The sequence below is a fragment of the Notolepis coatsorum genome (assembly GCF_963971535.1).
Source record: "Notolepis coatsorum genome assembly, chromosome: 3".
NCBI classification, from domain to species: Eukaryota; Metazoa; Chordata; class Actinopteri; order Aulopiformes; family Paralepididae; genus Notolepis; species Notolepis coatsorum.
The window spans coordinates 64,791,353-64,811,269 of record NC_140167.1 but is presented as its reverse complement, the minus strand read 5'-3'; the positions used below and the strand labels follow the sequence as shown (position 1 = coordinate 64,811,269).

Sequence of the window (19,917 nt, the reverse complement as noted above, 5' to 3'; positions counted from 1 at the left end):
GTTCCTTTCCAGTGTTGAGCTCCTTTTGTGGCTGTACTGCCCTGCTTGTGTAAGCCGGGAGTGGGGAGAGGAGACCCGTGATGTGACAGGATTTGGGAGGATCTGGCATGTGGCTGCTGATGCAGACAGGAAGACAGACAGCCATACAGACAGCCATACAGACAGCCATACAGACAGCCATACAGACAGACAGACAGACAGACAGACAGACAGACAGACAGACAGACAGACAGACAGACAGACAGACAGACAGACAGACAGACAGACAGACAGACAGACAGACAGACAGACAGACAGACAGACAGACAACAAAGAGATAACATGTCTGTGGTGATCAGCCAAAACACCACCACCATAAATCCAATAATATCTTAATAACTATAAAATTTTATCTCAATCTTGCAGTAGTCATGTGACAACAATATCATTCCAATCATTTAAACAGCACGTTGTTATATAGGCTGCTCCACATTTCCACTGAAGTGTTTTTGTGTGTGTGTGTGTGTGTGTGTGTGTGTGTGTGTGTGTGTGTGTGTGTGTGTGTGTGTGTGTGTGTGTGTGTGTGTGTGTGTGTGTGTGTGTGTGTGTGTGTGTGTGTGTGTGTGTGTGTGTGTGTGTGTGTGTGTGTGTGTGTGTGTGTGTGTGTGTGTGTGTGTGTGTGTGTGTGTGTGTGTGTGTGTGTGTGTGTGTGTGTGTGTGTGTGTGTCTGAGTCTCTGAGTGAAACCACCACATACTGCATACTACTGCATCTACATTTTCAGCATATGCACACCTTGCTTGAAGTTCATCACCATTCATATGACATTCAAATGGACCTATTCCAGAGAGCAATCAGTTAGACTCCAGATGCTGTTGTTCCATTAATGTTCCCAATGTGTTTGTATTTCCCCGCTGTGTACTCTGTATTGTGCACTCTGTATTGTGTACTCTGTATTGTGTACTCTGTATTGTGCACTCTGTATTGTGTACTCTGTATTGTGCACTCTGTAGTGTGTACTCTGTAGTGTGTACTCTGTATTGTGTACTCTGTATTGTGTACTCTGTATTGTGTACTCTGTATTGTGCACTCTGTAGTGTGTACTCTGTATTGTGTACTCTGTATTGTGCACTCTGTAGTGTGTACTCTGTATTGTGCACTCTGTATTGTGTACTCTGTATTGTGTACTCTGTATTGTGTACTCTGTAGTGTGTACTCTGTATTGTGCACTCTGTATTGTGCACTCTGTATTGTGTACTCTGTATTGTGTACTCTGTATTGTGCACTCTGTATTGTGTACTCTGTATTGTGTACTCTGTATTGTGTACTCTGTATTGTGCACTCTGTATTGTGTACTCTGTATTGTGTACTCTGTATTGTGTACTCTGTATTGTGCACTCTGTATTGTGTACTCTGTATTGTGTACTCTGTAGTTTGTATTCTGTAGTGTGTACTCTGTATTGTGTACTCTGTATTGTGTACTCTGTATTGTGCACTCTGTATTGTGTACTCTGTATTGTGTACAGTCTGTAGTTTGTATTCTGTAGTGTGTACTCTGTAGTGTGTACTCTGTATTGTGTACTCTGTACCGTGTACTCTGTATTGTGTACTCTGTACTGTGTACTCGGTAGTGTGTACTCTGTATTGTGTACTCTGTATTGTGTACTCTATAGTGTGCACTCTGTAGTGTGCATTCTGTAGTGTGTACTCTGTAGGGTATACTCTGTATTGTGTACTCTGTAGTGTGTACTCTGTAGTGTGTACTCTGTAGTGTGCATTCTGTAGTGTGTACTCTGTAGTGTGTACTCTGTATTGTGTACTCTGTAGTGTGTACTATGTAGTGTGTACTCTGTATTGTGTACTCTACTCTGTAGTAGGGGTGTACCGGTACACAAAAACCACGGTACAGTACGTACCTCGGTTTTTAAGTCGAGGTTCGGTACAGGTTTTCGGTACAGTGGGGGAAAGTTTGGCTTTCCATGTTCCACTCAGGGGTGATGTAGTGTGCAGGAACTAATTGTACTCGTAGGGCTGTCAACGAATATTCTATATTGAAATTAATTAATCGACTTGTAAAAAAAAAAAAAAAAAAAGAGAGAAAAAAATTATTATTATATTAGATTGTGAAAAAAACAGTCCCCGGTGGGCGGTTGTTAGTGGTTAGTTAACATACCGTTGTATTCGTTCGGTACACTACACAGCCGTACGGTACGGTACACTGGAACAGTTCGGTTTGGTACGGATACGTGTACCTTTACACCCCTACTCTGTAGTGTGTACTCTGTAGTTTGCACTCTGTGGTGTGTACACACACACACACACACACACACACACACACACACACACACACACACACACGTCATCACTAAACAGTGATACACACACACAAAGACAGGGACACACACACACACACGCACATACTAATCAGTATCCCTCCCAGTCTGAGCAGCAGTAAACCAGAGCTGTAATGGGGACCAGTGAGTTGGGACAAAGAACTGACACAAAAGAAAAAACAAGTTGTTCTCGGATGCTTGGATGTTTGTTCAGAAATGTTAAACACATGCACACACAGCGACACACGTGCTCGCATAGAAGCACACATGCTCATGTACACGCACACACACATACAGTGTACACACGCACTGCAAACACACACACACATACAGTGTACACACGCACTGCAAACACATACACACACACCTGTAAATGTAAACCTTTGTAAAGTACAGTAACGGTAGAGTCACCCAGCCTTGTTCTGCAAAGCTGTCTTAGTAAACTTGATATTATTCTGGTCTGTCCTGGACGCTGTCCTCTCTAAAATTCTCTGAGCGCTGCAGTGCTAACATTACTGTTGACTGATGTGTTTGCTTGGTGTTCTTGCTTTGTTTTGCTCCGCTTCGCTGTATTTGCTAAATTAAAAGGAGTTTATCTTGCTGAAGCGTGCGCTGACGGGCTGCTGGGCCACTCACATGCCAAGGAAAATAATTGAGGAAACCTAAAGTTAAAAGATGTAGGCCTACTTTTGTCATATTCTGTCTGTGTCTGTGTGTGTGTGTGTGCAGGGAGCGAAATTAACTTTTTGACTCACCGGCCAGTGGCGGGTAGATGGGAAGAATCTACCCGCCAAGCAGATTTCTTACCTGCCAACTTTTTTTTGATAAAAAAAAAAAATTATTATTATTTTATATAATTTTTTTTTTAATAAAATATATATATATTATATAATCATACTTGTAGTTGTATTATCTGCGAGACATCGCCACCTCGTTGTCTGCAAACAGCTCCACTGTCTGTGTGTATACTCTAGTGGCCTCCAGCTCCAGCAAGGATTCTCCGGCGCTACAGCTGGACCCTAAACTCTTACATTCAGCATGAAAGGATTCTCCTACCCTGCACCTGGACCCTAGTCAGCAGCGCTGCAGCCCTCATGCGATGTAACTGGACACTGGCAGTTGTTTATGTCTGGAGCTATCAGAAGCTAGCCAGCTGGATAACGTTACACAATGCCTCATGTATTAAACTAAAAGTGAATAGTTGACTGGGTCATTTTGTAACAGTAGCTAACATCAGCTCACGGAGGTCTCTCTGACTAGAGTAGACTAACATCAGTCACGGTGACTGTGTGTTTACATGCAGTATACAGAAACAGGTAGGGGAGGTTTAGGAGCAGCAATGCGCTCAGACAGAGAGTGAGAACTCCGCTCAGAATTGGATCATGATTTTCGGTTTTCACATGACCATTTGATTGGCCGCCACACGGCGGTCAGTCCTCTAAGTGGGAGGCGCCAAACGTAAAAACTGCCCGCAAATGGCGGGCGGCGCTCTCTAGTTTCGGTCCCTGTGTGTGTGTTTCTGTTGGTTCCTTTACCAAAGTAGAAGGTTTAGCTCCGTCTCTTCATTGTCTTATAATATCATGCCAGTTGGGGTATCTTGTGTATACTGCACTGTGTATACTGTTTACTTTACTTACTCATAGTATACATTCAGATTATAATTCTTTATTGCCCATATTTATTTAACGTATAATATTACTGATAGGGCATACAGACCCTCATCTGCACCTTTGGTTACACTGTTTACCTTCTCATATTCTTATATATTCAGAGTTAATTATAATTATTGTTTACACTGTTTATTTTTGTCTATTATAATTGTATTGCCTATATTTATGTCTTTCTACTATTACCCTGCCCATACCTATACCTCCCCTCCCCCCTTCTCCATGCTGCTATGACGCCCGAATTTCCCCCAATGAGATCAATAAAGGAATATCTTATCTTAAGCTCTTGAATAATATAGGTTACATTAAGTTGTGGGCCACGGTTGTGGGAATTATACCATGGCTACCACTGTAGCAGTAAAGCAGGATATGGGAATTCTACCATGGCTACCACTGTAGTACGAAAAAAGACAAAAGTATTTTTCTGGTCTGCATCCCCTTAACAATTGTTTGTATTGAGCCATACTGTATTGTACCCATTCTGCAATCTGTTAATAAAGTTTTCAATCAATCAATCAATTAGTACTAATTAGAGTTGTTCCGATACCGATACCAGTATCGGAAATGCCGCCGATACTGCCTAAAATGCTGGTATCGGCGCGTACCCTCTAATGCTGCGCTCCGATACCACGTAATTTATCAACAACACTGCGGTCTGTTGAGTGAGCATTATAAAACAAACGTGTGTTTAACCGACCGTGAATTAAAGTGTCAATGCTGTTTGTCATTTTAACAGCAGATACTTTCTTAAAAGCCATCCTCCCGACAGAGCGGTGTTGACAGGGAGCTCAGATGGGTTCGCTTGGTGGTGTTATTAGCATTGAACAGCTAACCGAAAGCTAGCGTTAACTAACGTTAAAGGTTTAGCCATAACGTTACCTTGGCTAAAGTTGGGGCTATTCATAATCCAGCAATAATGGCTGCAGACCTGCAAGCAAAGTACAGCAAGTTGGCAAAGGAGTATTCCAACGTAAATCACATTTTCACCAGTAACGTTAGTCTTTCCATCTGCCGGTAGCTCATGCTAGCTAACCTAGCTCACGTTAGCGTCGTCACTGAACCACCTCGCGTAAACAATTAATGACATGTTGCGGACAGCCATATCGGTGACAATGTTTAGCTTTTAGTGCCAAATGATAAGAGTCTGAGGCGGAGTCTCAAAAGAGAATGTTGAATATTTATTGTGCAAAAATCACAACAGAGCCTCTACTACTAACTGAACCGGAGCCTTCTGGTAGCAAGTGCAGCAACTAATAATGTCCGTGTGGATCATTGGAGTAGGGTATATCTGCAGTGCTGCAGCCCCACTCATTGATTAATGATGCTAATACAAATCTATACAATCACCTGTTGTTGATTAAATACCATTACTAGTTATTACTAAAAAAAACAGTATATATAAAACAGTAGCTGTATATATAAAAAAAAAATGCTTAGGTATCGGAATTGGAAAGGAAAAAATGGTATCGGAACATCTCTAGTACTAATGCAGGATAGATGCAGGATGGAGGACTTCTAACAATTTCATTTCAACCTTTATTTAAAAGTAAGCCTCTGATGTTTCCCTCATTTACAGAAACTTGAATAACTAGATTAGCTCTAGCACAGGGACCTGAATAACTACATTAGCTCTAGCACGGAGTACCTGAATAACTAGATTAGCTCTAGCACAGAGTACCTGAATAACTAGATTAGCTCTAGCACGGAGTACCTGAATAACTAAATTAGCTCTAGCACGGAGTACCTGAATAACTAGATTAGCTCTAGCACGGGTACCTGAATAACTAGATTAGCTCTAGCACGGAGTACCTGAATAACTAGATTAGCTCTAGCACGGAGTACCTGAATAACTAGATTAGCTCTAGCTCGGGTACCTGAATAACTAGATTAGCTCTAGCACGGGGCACCTGAATAACTAGATGATCACTGGAGCGCCATAAGCATGGACTCTATGTCCAAAGCGGTAAAGGAAGAAACTGACGGGCCTTTTTCTTTCTTTACTGTGAGCTGATGTGCTCCAGGCTGCATTTGATGGCCATGCTATAGAGTGCATTTAATGATGTCTCCAGCAGCGGTCCACAGCAGTCAATGGGGCGCCCTTCTCATTTCCAGCCTTTGTAGTTGTGCATCTGTACTATTATCACACGAAAACCCAACATCCCCCACCACCAACAACACAGTTTCATCTAGATTCTATGCCCACGTATCTCCTGCTCCTTGCATTATATTTTGAAAACCTTTTTGGTCTACTTTACTCTTCACACTCACAGACACACTCACACGCACGCACGCACGCACGCATGTACACACACACACACACACACACACACAAACACGCATGGCTAGCAAATTTACTGTTCACACCCACAGACACATGGACACAAACACTCTCTCACACACACACACACACACACACACACACACACACACACACACACACACACACACACACACACACACACACGCATGGTTAGCTACTTTACTCTTCACACATATGCATGCAGACACACACATAATGAATGAATCATGTTTACAACTCTGAAAAGCAGTCGGACAGGCAAAATCATAGGCAAAATCTGCATATGGCTCGCTGATAACAAACTATCATTACACATGGGCAAAACAGAGTCCATTCTCTTCGGTTCAAATAACAAACTCAGCAAGACCGACGGCTTCTCAGTTACCGTGGGTGACAATATTGTCACAAGGAAAGAAGATATTACCTACCTGGGTTCCATCCTAGAGGCAAATCTTTCCTGTGACAAAATGGCATCCAATGTAATAAAAAAAGTCAACCAACGAACACGATTCTTGTACCGGATCTCCTCACTGGTAAACAAGAATACCCTGAAGACTCTGGCAGGAGCACTCATTCAAGGGTACTACGACTATGCTTGCACCTTATGGTACCAAAGCACCTCAAAGGCGCTAAAAACTAAATTACAAACATCTCAAAACAAACTGGTCAGACTACTGCTTGACCTTACTCCTAGAACCCACCTCACCCCTGCCCACTTTGACAACCTAGGATGGCTTAGAGTAGACAACAGAGTACAGCAACTTGCAATGGGCCTGGTCTACAAGATACACTACATGACCAAGGTACCCATGTAATGTCAAAATACTTCCCAAAGGTCAGTGAATACCACGATCACAACACCAGAGGGAGCTCCACAAATCATGTTAAACCCAGATTTGGCTCAAACAAGGGACTAAACACGTTTCGCAATTATGCCACATCAATGTGGAACGCCCTACCCAAAGCTGTAAAGGAATGTGAATCACTACCCACTTTCAAAAACACTCTCAAAAAACACCTACGGGAGACTGCAATTCGAAACTGGCCCCTGTAAATGTCCTAACACAACCCCCCCCCAATGTACAGTAAATTACCAAGTATGGTCTTGTCAATATTCCAATGTACAGTTTTGCTTGTTCAGTTGTACAGTAACCCCCACCCACCCCTCCTACCCAACCTCCCCCCCCCACCCACCCAACCACCTTCAATGTACAGTCCGATGTATGTATGTATGGTCTGAAATCATACGTTTAAATATGGCTACCACTGTAGTACTAATGCAGGTCAGGGTGGATAATTATCGTGCATCCCTACTGTCTATCTGTATGTCATGTATGTCATATATGTTATGATGAATTGAAAATGGGGGACCCTGATGTAAACAAGACGAAAGTCTTTCTCTGGTCTGCATCCCCTTAACAATTGTATGTATTGAGCTGTACTGTACCCATTCTGCAATCTGTTAATAAACTTTTCAATCAATCAATCAAACAGACTGGTGCGTGCGTGTTCTTAACGCTTCATGTGCATCATGTGTATAATAACGTCGATTCTACAGACATCCTCTGAATTAAATAATTATAATAATACTGTAATACATACGTCAAAATATTGCATTCAACCGATGTATTGGTGAGGGACTAACAGTACGGCGCCAACAGACTGCTGTTTATGTGTTGCGACATGCACGCGAGTCAATCGACAGACACACAGACACACACACACACTATGGCATATTAGGTAAATAAATATACTCAGTAAATAAATGCTTATTATCTTATAATTATAATAATAAATAATAATAATAATAATAAATATAATAAAAAAAATAATCAGTTTGTATTGGTGTGTGCCTGTGTTTTTAACAGCTTAATTTGGAAGAAATCCTTGGTGATTGCGCAGTGATTCTCATTCTACAGACATCCTCGGCATTATATAATTATATTATAACGAAATTATAATGAATTTCGATCAACAATCCATGATTTTATTAAAACTCATAATGCAAACAAATCAATCTGTTTATTGATGTTTCACGACTTGCACACAATACTTCGAGACTTTGCACCTCCTGGTGGCATATAACAGAACAGCAATCAACCTCAAAATTAACCCCGTAGGCACCGCGGTAGTATGGTTGACAGTCCTAATGGCTGTAACTGTATATATGTAACGGTTGTGACATCGTCACCTTAAACTTCGATGCCCCGAGGGAGTTTCGAACCTGTGGTCTCCCACACCGCGGGCAACGGCACAGACCGCTATACCAAGAAGTGAACTCACTGCTTTGTAACGTGTCTGTGTCTTTTGAGGGTGAGAGTGAGTTTAACCCATAGCACCGCATACTCGCCCCAGTCACTTGACAACATCGGAAGTCCATCGTGACTGCGCTTCACGGTACCATCCGTTACACTCACCCTCCTTAAACTCACTCCACTCCACCCAAGGCATCCGGGTCAGTCGGCACCAATATAACGGTTGTGACATCGTCACCTTAAACTTCGATGCCCCGAGGGAGTTTCGTACCCGTGGTCTCCCACACCGCGGGCAATGGCACAGACCACCAAGAAGTGAACTCACTGCTTTGTAACGTGTCTGTGTCTTTTGAGGGTGAGAGTGAGTTTACCACATGGCACCGCTACTCACCCCAGTCACTTGACAACATCGGAAGTCCATCGTGACTGCGCATCGCAGTACCATCCGTTACAGTATATGGGGCCCATGAATGTATGCAGTTATTTCACTGTGAAGATATTTGTGTGGTACCTGTAGAAAAACATTGCAGAAGAGTACAGCCTTTCATTCATGAATTCAATCATTGACTTGTTTGTCTTTTATGTGCTTCATGAAGAAGTCCTTCTCCACTAACGTTAGGCTATTAGTTTATCGGATGAATCTGACAACCTCCCCACACGCAGCATTTTTGCAATATTGGAATTTTTGAACGATATCCACTTCCTGCCTTGATTGAATTGAATGTGAACAGACCTGGACCCTGACGTGAAGGCAGAACAGCGGGCTAAAACACCTGCCTGCCATGCCTTTTATTGGGCTGTACAAATAACCCCCAGGCAGCCAGGAGCGCTTGTTTTGTTCACCCTCAGGTAAAATATGTCATCGTCTCCGTGAGTAATCAGTGTTGAGGGCATAACACACTACAGCCATTATTAAAGCCAATCAACATTTCTATTCTAATCGCTGCAGTCACACAGTGGTCCATAAGGCTTTATTGTTGTCAGATATTTAATTTCCTGTCTGATATTGACCTCCTCCTCTCTGTGTGTGTGTGTGTGTGTGTGTGTGTGTGTGTGTGTGTGTGTGTGTGTGTGTGTGTGTGTGTGTGTGTGTGTGTGTGTGTGTGTGTGTGTGTGTGTGTGTGTGTGTGTGTGTGTGTGTGTGTGTGTGTGTGTGTGTGTGTGTGTGTGTGTGTGTGTGTGTAAATTGAATGATTGGGAGACAAACAGGCGATGACCTTCATGATGCTTTTTGGTTGTGTCCTGCCTCTTGTTGTCCTGGAGACATTGACATGAATCTCTTAACCCCTTAAGCCAGAGCGGTCCATAATAAATAGACAGCATTAACCGCCATATATTCTGAAAAAGTGGTACTAAATCCAGATTGAACTCTGCCATTGGAAAGAGGAGATTTGGCCCAGTCCATAGATGTATGACTTGGCCATAATAAGGTAATTTATAGCTCTGGTATTCTATATTCTTATTTAAAATGTGTCCGGATGGCAAAATGCAGTACTGTATCTACAAAAAACCCTCTAAATCATCTGCCCTTTATTCATTTGCTTAGTTTTTTTGTACATTTGATCTCAAGAAGGTGCTGAATGAGCGTCAATGTTAGCATGGTGTTATTCACCATCAAAGATGGAAACAAATATTATTTATATTCTCCTTTGGTTCATTACAATTTACTCAAGCATAGTAACAGACACAATATGTCTGACACTGTGAATACATTCCCTGAGGTATATAGATGTCCCTAGATACCAAGAACATGCAAATGGACCTTGTAGAAGTGGAGCAATCTTCCATTGTACTTTTAGGCGAATTTTCTGAAAATATGGCTAGGGCTTACAGCACGAACACACCAGACGCGGGGCGGGCGTGAGGCAGGCGAGCTATCAGCGCTTCACTTTCGCTCCCATGGGCCGGAAGCAAGTTTTTCTGCTTCGGTTGGAATTTGAGCCGTGCGCCACGCGCATTTTCACAGAAAATCAATATCTGCATTATTACCACACATATAGATGTTGTGTGTCTGTATCTTTCCCAATACAAATAAACCATATTATACTTTTTTAGGAGTACAGTCACACTGATTTCATCATTCTAAAATTCATTCTAACATTTGAATTAATGAGATAATAACGGGTTATACATGCAAAATGGACAATTAAAGAATAGAACACTGGAACTGGAAATCTTTAAAAAAAATCTTCAAACGGGGACTGGCATTTACAGCTGTTCCAATGTAAATGTGCGCTAGTTTGTCGTCTTCCGCACGTTCTGAAGTCGGACTCGGTGTGGACGGCCACGCAAGCTGTTCTCGCACGGAACTCGCTCGAGGCTCTGGTCTGTCCCCACCGATAGAGGTTAAGAGGACTCTGTTTAGCCTCTGTATATACGTATGCATGTGTATATATATATATATATATATATATGTGTTTGTGTGTGTGGCATTTTGTAAACATGGTGGGGTAGGATGGGTTAGGTAAGTCGGGCAGTAATCTCGAAGGCCTGTAGAGCGTGACATTGCAGGCTTAGTAGTATGTCAACAGATCACATAGTGTGGTGGAGGGCTACTCACAGCCCTCCGTGAAATGAATGTCGCCACATTGTATGTATCTCACATGACATTGTACCAAGTGTCATGTGAGATGAGTTTGATGGTTTTGACCTCAGAGGGTCGACAGACTGCTCGGCTCCAGTGCTCCCGTCAGAACTTCCTGTCAGGCTAAGTTAGGGGCTCACGTCGTTATCTGTCAGAATAGAGTCTCACTGGGGAGAAAAGAAACGACTCTCTCTGCCGGGTCTTGGAGGTGGGCGGATGACGGCGGTGTCCTTCAGTGTGTCTGTATCATGATTACTGTTTATGTGTGTGTGTGTTTGTGATGTGATGGGTGTTTATGCATGCATTCATTTGTATTGCTCTTCCGTGTGTGTGTGTGTGTGTGTGTGTGTGTGTGTGTGTGTGTGTGTGTGTGTGTGTGTGTGTGTGTGTGTGTGTGTGTGTGTGTGTGTGTGTGTGTGTGTGTGTGTGTGTGTGTGTGTGTGTGTGTGTGTGTGTGTGTGTGTGTGTGTGTGTGTGTGTGTGTGTGTGTGTGTGTGTTAGGGCTGGGCGATTCTTGCTAAAATGTGAATCACGATTTTTCTCTCTAAGAATTGAGATCACGATTCTCACGATTCTTATTCTTTCAGTAAAATAATTTAAAAAGTAAAGTAAAAAGATCTTTTTTTTTATAAAAAAAAAGAAATCGTCATAACTTAGAAATGAGATTGCATAGGTCTATGAATCGAGATTGCGGTATTTTTTCGATTAATTGCCCAGCCCTAGTGTGTGTGTTTGTGATGTGTGTGTGCTTTCCTCCTCGTACGTATTCCTCTGGCAGCTGTAAAGCAGTGCTGTGCTTTTCCATATGGATGGCATTTCTATATGACACGCCCAGACTGCATCACAATATAAATATGGATGGCTGTTTGTGTGTGTCAGCAACTCTGGATATGTAGGGGTGAGGGGTTGGAAAATATGTTTGTGTATAGGTGGGTGGGTGGGTGGACTTATCTGTACAGGTGGATGTACAGTATGATTGCACGCATGCATTTGTGTGTGCGTTTATTAGTCCACTCTTAACTATGTGTACAATCTCTTTAGTCACTATAATTCCCTCTCTCTCTTTGTCTCTCTCTCCTCATCCTTCTCATTAGAGGCAGACCATTCAGGGGTACAAGCTCACATACAGTATAACATTAGAATTTAGAGAACTGAACATTCTAACGATGGTGTCACAATGACGAGCAGGCACTCAAATCAATTGAGTGGTAAAATTTACGAGATATAATTCTTAGAAAACATCTTCTGCTTCTCATGGTCTCTTTCTTTCTCTTTCTCTCTCTACAATGGTGAAAGCCACACTTTAACTCATTCAGCGCCACTGGCCTAGAGCATCTTTGTTCCTACTGTGCCACCGCTGTGTGAGTGTTTGCAGGGCTATATCTATATTCTATATTATAGCTATGGATACAATACTATGGCTCATTTGACATCAACTATCCATCGTTCAATATGTGAAAAATAATAAATTATTTCATGTATACCAGGGTTTCTGTTAGAAAAAATTGTTGCCGGTCTCCGTGACCTGCAAGATTTCAATCTACCAGACAAATGAGATTAATTCCGGTCATAGTTTATTGAGCTTTAAAACAATTGATAGGCAGGCTATATAAAGAATGTCATCCTCAAGGCATGTAGATTTATAATATTATTACTTAAAACTAGGCTACTTTTGCGTATACAGTCATTAATTAATATATTCCAAATAAAATAAGTCCCTCGATACTCCGTGCTGCTGCTGACTTGAAATAAAATAGACCGCGTATGTGGGCAGTCGGTCCGACACTAAACAGCAGTCTGTTATAATCACATTTTTATGAGCTAACGAATTCCGTTATATTGGACATTTGTATTAATTATATCAAGCGAAGAACTGAGAAAGCAGAGAGACGGCAACATTATCGTGGTTTGCGTGACGACTCTCTCCACCTCGCAACGACTTATTTGCAAAGAGTATGGCGCTGCAGAGAAGCTGATTTAGCTGTTATTGGCTCTTTTCTGGGAACCGCACAGCAGCGCCCCCCACCCAACATTGGCTGAAAATGGCTGAATTGGAGTACTGCTGGAATACTGCATTGTGCTGATGTTGCTCTGGCTCTGCAGCTTCACAAAAGTTCGCACACCCAGCACTAAGCTCTCGCTGACAACGTCGTTGTCATTATTAGAAGCAACGAGGAAACAAATGTAATGATCGTTTCGTACATCGCATAGGCTATTTCATTTTAGCCTATTTTAATACAATTCAAATAATCAAATTGTGCTTAGACTCAGGGAATTATTTTCACCGGACATTAAGACCGGAGAGATAAAATATGTCGGACTTCAACAGATTTTGCCGGTCAAATACCGGTAATTACCGGCTAACGGAAACGCTGATGTATACCTTTGCGTGTTGTACCGTGGTGAATATAAGTATAGTTTCCTGGCTAATTCCATAAAATGGCGCTATGGAGGAATACGTGAATTTTACTAAAAGTGTCTGCGTTGCTCGCCTGGACACGCTACTATTTCCAAATCAAATGTATATAATGGGTATTATGTTTCATCATGAATGCATGCAAGGGGGGGGGGGGGGGTGTTTTTGATGCTTTGATCGTCACCAACGGCATACGTTCTGGAGTACGTTACACATGGTCCTTGTGATCGATGTGAAATCATGGTTGGATCAAAGCAGGATTAATGTTATATAGTCCTTACCTTCACTAGGAGGTACCCCAAAAAGAATATTCCAATTGTCTGATCGGGATTTCCAGTATTGGTGTCCATCGTGTTGCCAACATAATCCACCACAACACATGCATCGGGGGCATTGGACGCGTTTCAATGCCATCGAGTGAACCCCTAGACTCGCCTGACCAATTAAACATAACACTGGGTGTGAAAAAAAGGTTTCGAAGTGTGGGCGATACTGCCACCTATCAGGATGCGGCCGGTATTGCACTCTCAGAGTGGTTACCTATGGTAACCCCGAGGTCCGTGTGAGAGAAATTAATAAAAATATTGAATAAAAGTAATAACTATGAAAACCCAACTATACCCCGGGTCTGGCGCTGAACGGTTGGCGAGTTAACCCGACTTTCCTCGGGTCTGGCGCTGATTGAGTTAAGGTTGGATAATACATTTGTCCCCCATTATCATAAATTGGATTATTTGCTATATATATATATATATATATATATATATATATATATATATATATATATATATATATATATATATATATATATATTGGAGAGCGATATAAAAACATCAGAGATATTGTTACAATGAGAAGGATTGAATGTATGGAAGTGTAAAGCGAGGGTGGATTCTGTGACGAGATGTTGGAGACAAGGAGGAGGAAACAAGGGATCAGGGGGTAGAGGGGTGGAGAGATGGAAAGAGGGCGTGCTGCTGGGAGGAGAAAAGCAGGGGATGATGGACGGAGGGAGAGATGGAAAGGGCGTGAGGCTGGGAGGAGAAAAGAAGGAGGAGATGGAGGGAGAGAGGGATGGAGAGAGGGAGGCCAGTGATGAAATGCTGTGAGGCAGATATAGAGATGGTGAGGAGGGTTGGAAGGATGAGAGGGATGGAAGAGCAGGAGAGGGATGGAAGGAGGAGAGGGATGGAAGGAGGAAAGGGATGGAATGAGGAGAGGGATGGAAGAGCAGGAGAGGGATGGAAGGAGGAGAGGGATGAAAGGAGGATGAGAGGGATGGAAGGAGGAAAGGGATGTAATGAGGAGAGGGATGGGAGGATGAGATGGATGGAAGAGCAGGAGAGGGATGGAATGAGGAGAGGGATGGGAGGAGGAGATACATGGATGGAAAGATGACAGGATAAATGAAAATATATACTGTATAAAGGGATATGGTTGGAGAGAGGGGTGGAGTGAGAAAGATGGAGGGGTGGAGAGAGAGATTGGTGGAGGGAGAGAGAGGGCGGAGGGGAGAGAGAGACGGAGAGGTGGAGTCTGAGAGAGGGTGGATGGAGAGAGAGATGGATGGATGAAGGGGTGGAGGGAGCGAGTGAGCACGGGATGGAGGGGTAGAGAGAGAGGTGGAGTGAGATGATGGGATCAGAGATCAAATGCCGGGAGGCAGGAGGAGAAGAGAGATTGGAAGAATAATGACAGGATAAAGAAGATAGAGAGAGATGGAGGGATGAATGGGTCATTCCCTGGGGCGGTAGGGGAGGTTATTCCATTAGATGAGACCTATTTAACTGCTTGTTTTCCCTCTTCTTCTCTTCTCTTCTCCTCGCCTGTGTTGTCTCTTTCTTGGCCCTCCCTCTTTTTTTCTCTTTCTATCTCACTGCTTTTCTCTCTCTATCTCTCTCTCTATCTCTCTCTAAGGCTTTGTTACAATCTCCTGGGACTTTTCACTTAAGTTGTTTTATTCCCTTCTTGCCATTATGCCTCTCTGCTGCCTTCAAGACTCTTATCAGTTTTCTCTGCTATACTTCTCCACATGACATTCCCTTCACTGATCAATAAAGACTAAAGGTGTGTGTGTGTGTGTGTGTGTCGCTGCATGTTTTTATGTGTTTGCCTATGAAGAAGGGGTCACGCACAGTGCCAGAGGTCAGCTCAATCAATATGATCAATACTGGAGAAATTGGAATTTCAAATCAACGATAGGCACGTTTTCATTAAAGATTGAACATAGCAAATATGCATTTTAACCGAAGAGCTTAAATATCAAATGGGGTATTACCCCTGGGCAATACAGCATGGGGTTCAGTTTCAATCTGTCAATACGGGAAATTAACTAGGATTACAGCCTCAGCAGGGATGAGATGTTGAGGATCCTTCTTTTAATTATTTTATTAATATATTATTTATCATATCATCATATCATATCAATATCATTTTCTCATACGAGTTGGAATTTCAAATGAATACCAGAATATATTGAAGTAAATTTATCCCAGTGTTTTACAAGGTGAGTTCATTGTTTGATACACAGGACATGCTGTACTATAATCTGATACACAGGACATGCTGTACTATAATCTGATACACAGGACATGCTGAACTATAATCTGATACACAGGACATGCTGTACTATAATCTGATACACAGGACATGCTGTACTATAATCTGATACACAGGACATGCTGTACTATAATCTGATACACAGGACATGCTGAACTATAATCTGATACACAGGACATGCTGAACTATAATCTGATACACAGGACATGCTGAACTATAATCTGATACACAGGACATGCTGTACTATAATCTGATACACAGGACATGCTGTACTATAATCTGATACACAGGACATGCTGTACTATAATCTGATACACAGGACATGCTGAACTATAATCTGATACACAGGACATGCTGAACTATAATCTGATACACAGGGACATGCTGAACTATAATCTGATACACAGGACATGCTGTACTATAATCTGATACACAGGACATGCTGAACTATAATCTGATACACAGGACATGCTGTACTATAATCTGATACACAGGACATGCTGTACTATAATCTGATACACAGGACATGCTGAACTATAATCTGATACACAGGACATGCTGAACTATAATCTGATACACAGGACATGCTGTACTATAATCTGATACACAGGACATGCTGAACTATAATCTGATACACAGGACATGCTGAACTATAATCTGATACACAGGACATGCTGAACTATAATCTGATACACAGGACATGCTGTACTATAATCTGATACACAGGGACATGCTGTACTATAATCTGATACACAGGACATGCTGTACTATAATCTGATACACAGGACATGCTGAACTATAATCTGATACACAGGACATGCTGAACTATAATCTGATACACAGGACATGCTGAACTATAATCTGATACACAGGACATGCTGAACTATAATCTGATACACAGGACATGCTGAACTATAATCTGATACACAGGACATGCTGTACTATAATCTGATACACAGGACATGCTGAACTATAATCTGATACACAGGACATGCTGTACTATAATCTGATACACAGGACATGCTGAACTATAATCTGATACACAGGACATGCTGAACTATAATCTGATACACAGGACATGCTGAACTATAATCTGATACACAGGACATGCTGTACTATAATCTGATACACAGGGACATGCTGTACTATAATCTGATACACAGGACATGCTGTACTATAATCTGATACACAGGACATGCTGAACTATAATCTGATACACAGGACATGCTGAACTATAATCTGATACACAGGACATGCTGAACTATAATCTGATACACAGGACATGCTGAACTATAATCTGATACACAGGACATGCTGAACTATAATCTGATACACAGGACATGCTGTACTATAATCTGTCCTGTCCTTGTAACGGTTGTACTAGATCCAGAACCCAAGCACAGACACAAACGAGCGGAGACGATGAATCAGAGAAAACCCAACAGTGGGTATATTTATTGAGTAGGGGGAACAGGATAATCAGTCTATCAGACAGTCCAGGGAGTAGAAGGGTATACGGGTTGTCAGACAGGCAGGGGTTCGTAGACGGTACCGGATTATCAGACAGTCCAGGGGGTACGCGAGGCGAAGAGTAGTCAGGCAGGCGGAGTTCATAACAGGAATCCAGGACACAAGGACAAGGAGAGGAGCCAGGTAGAGGACTGTGGTCAAGGAGGACAAACAGGGTTAAACACGGCAAATGGATAAGGGAATAACACAAGGACGAATGTTAATTACTACAACTGACTGGCTGAATCAGTGAGCCACATTCCACTAACACTGCCAGCACTAGGACTGTAGTGCTGTAGGTATTAGGTAACCATGTCATTTTCATCTTTTTATACTGTATATGTTACATTTATGTGTTATATTTATTTAACATGGTTTCAAGTGTCAATCGACTGTTCATAAATGACATCGTCATTTCACCTAGGCTACTACCTGTAGAACAACACAAACATTAAAATAACAAAGCAGTTATTTTAGCACTAATCAAGCTATATGATTAGCTGGTGGATAGCTGTCATATATATACATATATACACCCACCGATGAAAGGGAATGCTGTGATACGGTATTGCATTGTAGATCACTAAGTTTGGCACGCTGCACTTTTGGCTTTATATATTAATAGGGCCTTAGTGGCCTGTCTTCATGCTCCAGTGCAGTGCCTCACTAACATACTTTCATAGCTAGTGGGGACCTGAGGGGAGGAGAGTGCTGCTTAAACACAGGCTTGAAATGGGTGTGGGGGGGGGGGAGTGAGGGTTGGAACAGGAACAGTTGTACTGACAGATCTCTCTTTCTCTCTCTGTACTGTAACACTATTTTTCTCTCCCCTCCCCTTCCCCTCCCACCCTTTCTCCTGCTGTCTCTCTATTCCTCCCTCCCTACCTCTCCCTCTCACTATTTCTCTCTCTCTCCCACCTCTCCATCTTTCTCTCTCTCAGCCTCCCTCTCTCTCTGTCTTTCTATCTCTCTCTCCCCTAACCTATCTCCATCTTTCCCTACCAGCACCTCTCTCCCAACTCCATACCTTTCCTACTCTTCTATCTCTCTATTCTCACCTCTCTCTCTGTCCCTCTTTCCCTCCTTACCTCTCTTGAACCTTTCCCTTCACTATACCCCATCCTTCACTCTTGTTCTCTCTCCCCTTGCCCCTCTCTCTATCTTTCTTTCTCTCCCTCTTCCTAAATGCCATCCTCCCTCAACTTTTTACCACTTATCCCTTGTGTTGTATATTTCACCAGGACGAGGCATTGCTAATGTGCTGAGCGAGTGGTTTTCTTGTTCACTGGCTCTCTGTCCCCCCCCCCCCCCCCCCCCCCCCCCTCACTCTGCTCCAATGTTCTCCCCACACGGAGAAAGTGACTGCCTAAAGGCTTAAGGGACTTGCCATCAGAGTTAAATAATAACCCCTGAGGTCTAGGGTAGGGTAATAGTGTTTATTGCAGCAAGACACACTGGCTGATTATGGAAGACTGTTTGGGTCATGCTGGTTGATCCAGGGCCTCGGGGAGAGAGCGGGGATGCTCTTCCCTGCCCCTCCGCTCACTGACCACAACACGTTCTCACAGTACTGATGGGCTCCCATACTTTCACACAATGGTATCTTGTATCTTGTATGGTGTGGATTTACGTATACATCATTAGTTTGGGATCAAAATGTATATCGTCAACAATTAACGTCATGGGACTCACTCTGGGCACCTAGTTATGGCAAATCACAATTATTAAACAGAAATGCGATTACTCATTGATTTCATATGACGATGCCTGGATTTGTTTGACCTTTCCTTCTGACCCATGGCTGCCTTTCTGTCGTCTTCTACAAGTTACCAAAGACGTTTCAAAATAACTGGGGGGGGGGGGGGGGGGTGCACAGTGAAGGAAGGGTGTGCTGCATTTACAAAATGAGAGCAACAGGCATGCGGCACATTAGTGTATTTCTATTTTCACGATTGTGGAAGGAAGCCAAAATCGTAATTGACATTGAAACTCGATTAATTGCCCAGCCTTACTGGCTGATCTAGCCTACCAGTGCGTAACATGATATACATTTATCAAATATTGCAGCTTTCTGCGATTTTGATATTGCAATTTATATATACAAATTAATTGATTAATTGCCCAACCTTTGTTTTGACTAATTTGACTAATTTATTTGGGGACCCACATAATATAAAGAAAAACCACATCAAAATCAAAGTCTGGTTTATACAGCTTTTCTACTGCTAATGTACACAAATCTCCCTCTGTCTTAACACTTCTAGCCTACAGTATTAAACAACCAATTTCAATGCTAAAGTTCTTGGCCATCTTTGTA

The 19,917-nt window shown here is 42.4% G+C and overlaps 1 protein-coding gene across 1 annotated transcript in view; it reads left to right on the top strand.

Moving 5' to 3' along the window:
* lrp8 (low density lipoprotein receptor-related protein 8, apolipoprotein e receptor) overlaps positions 1-19,917 on the top strand; it is a gene marked incomplete at both ends in the record, with an annotated part of 393,308 nt that overhangs the window by 140,145 nt on the left and 233,246 nt on the right.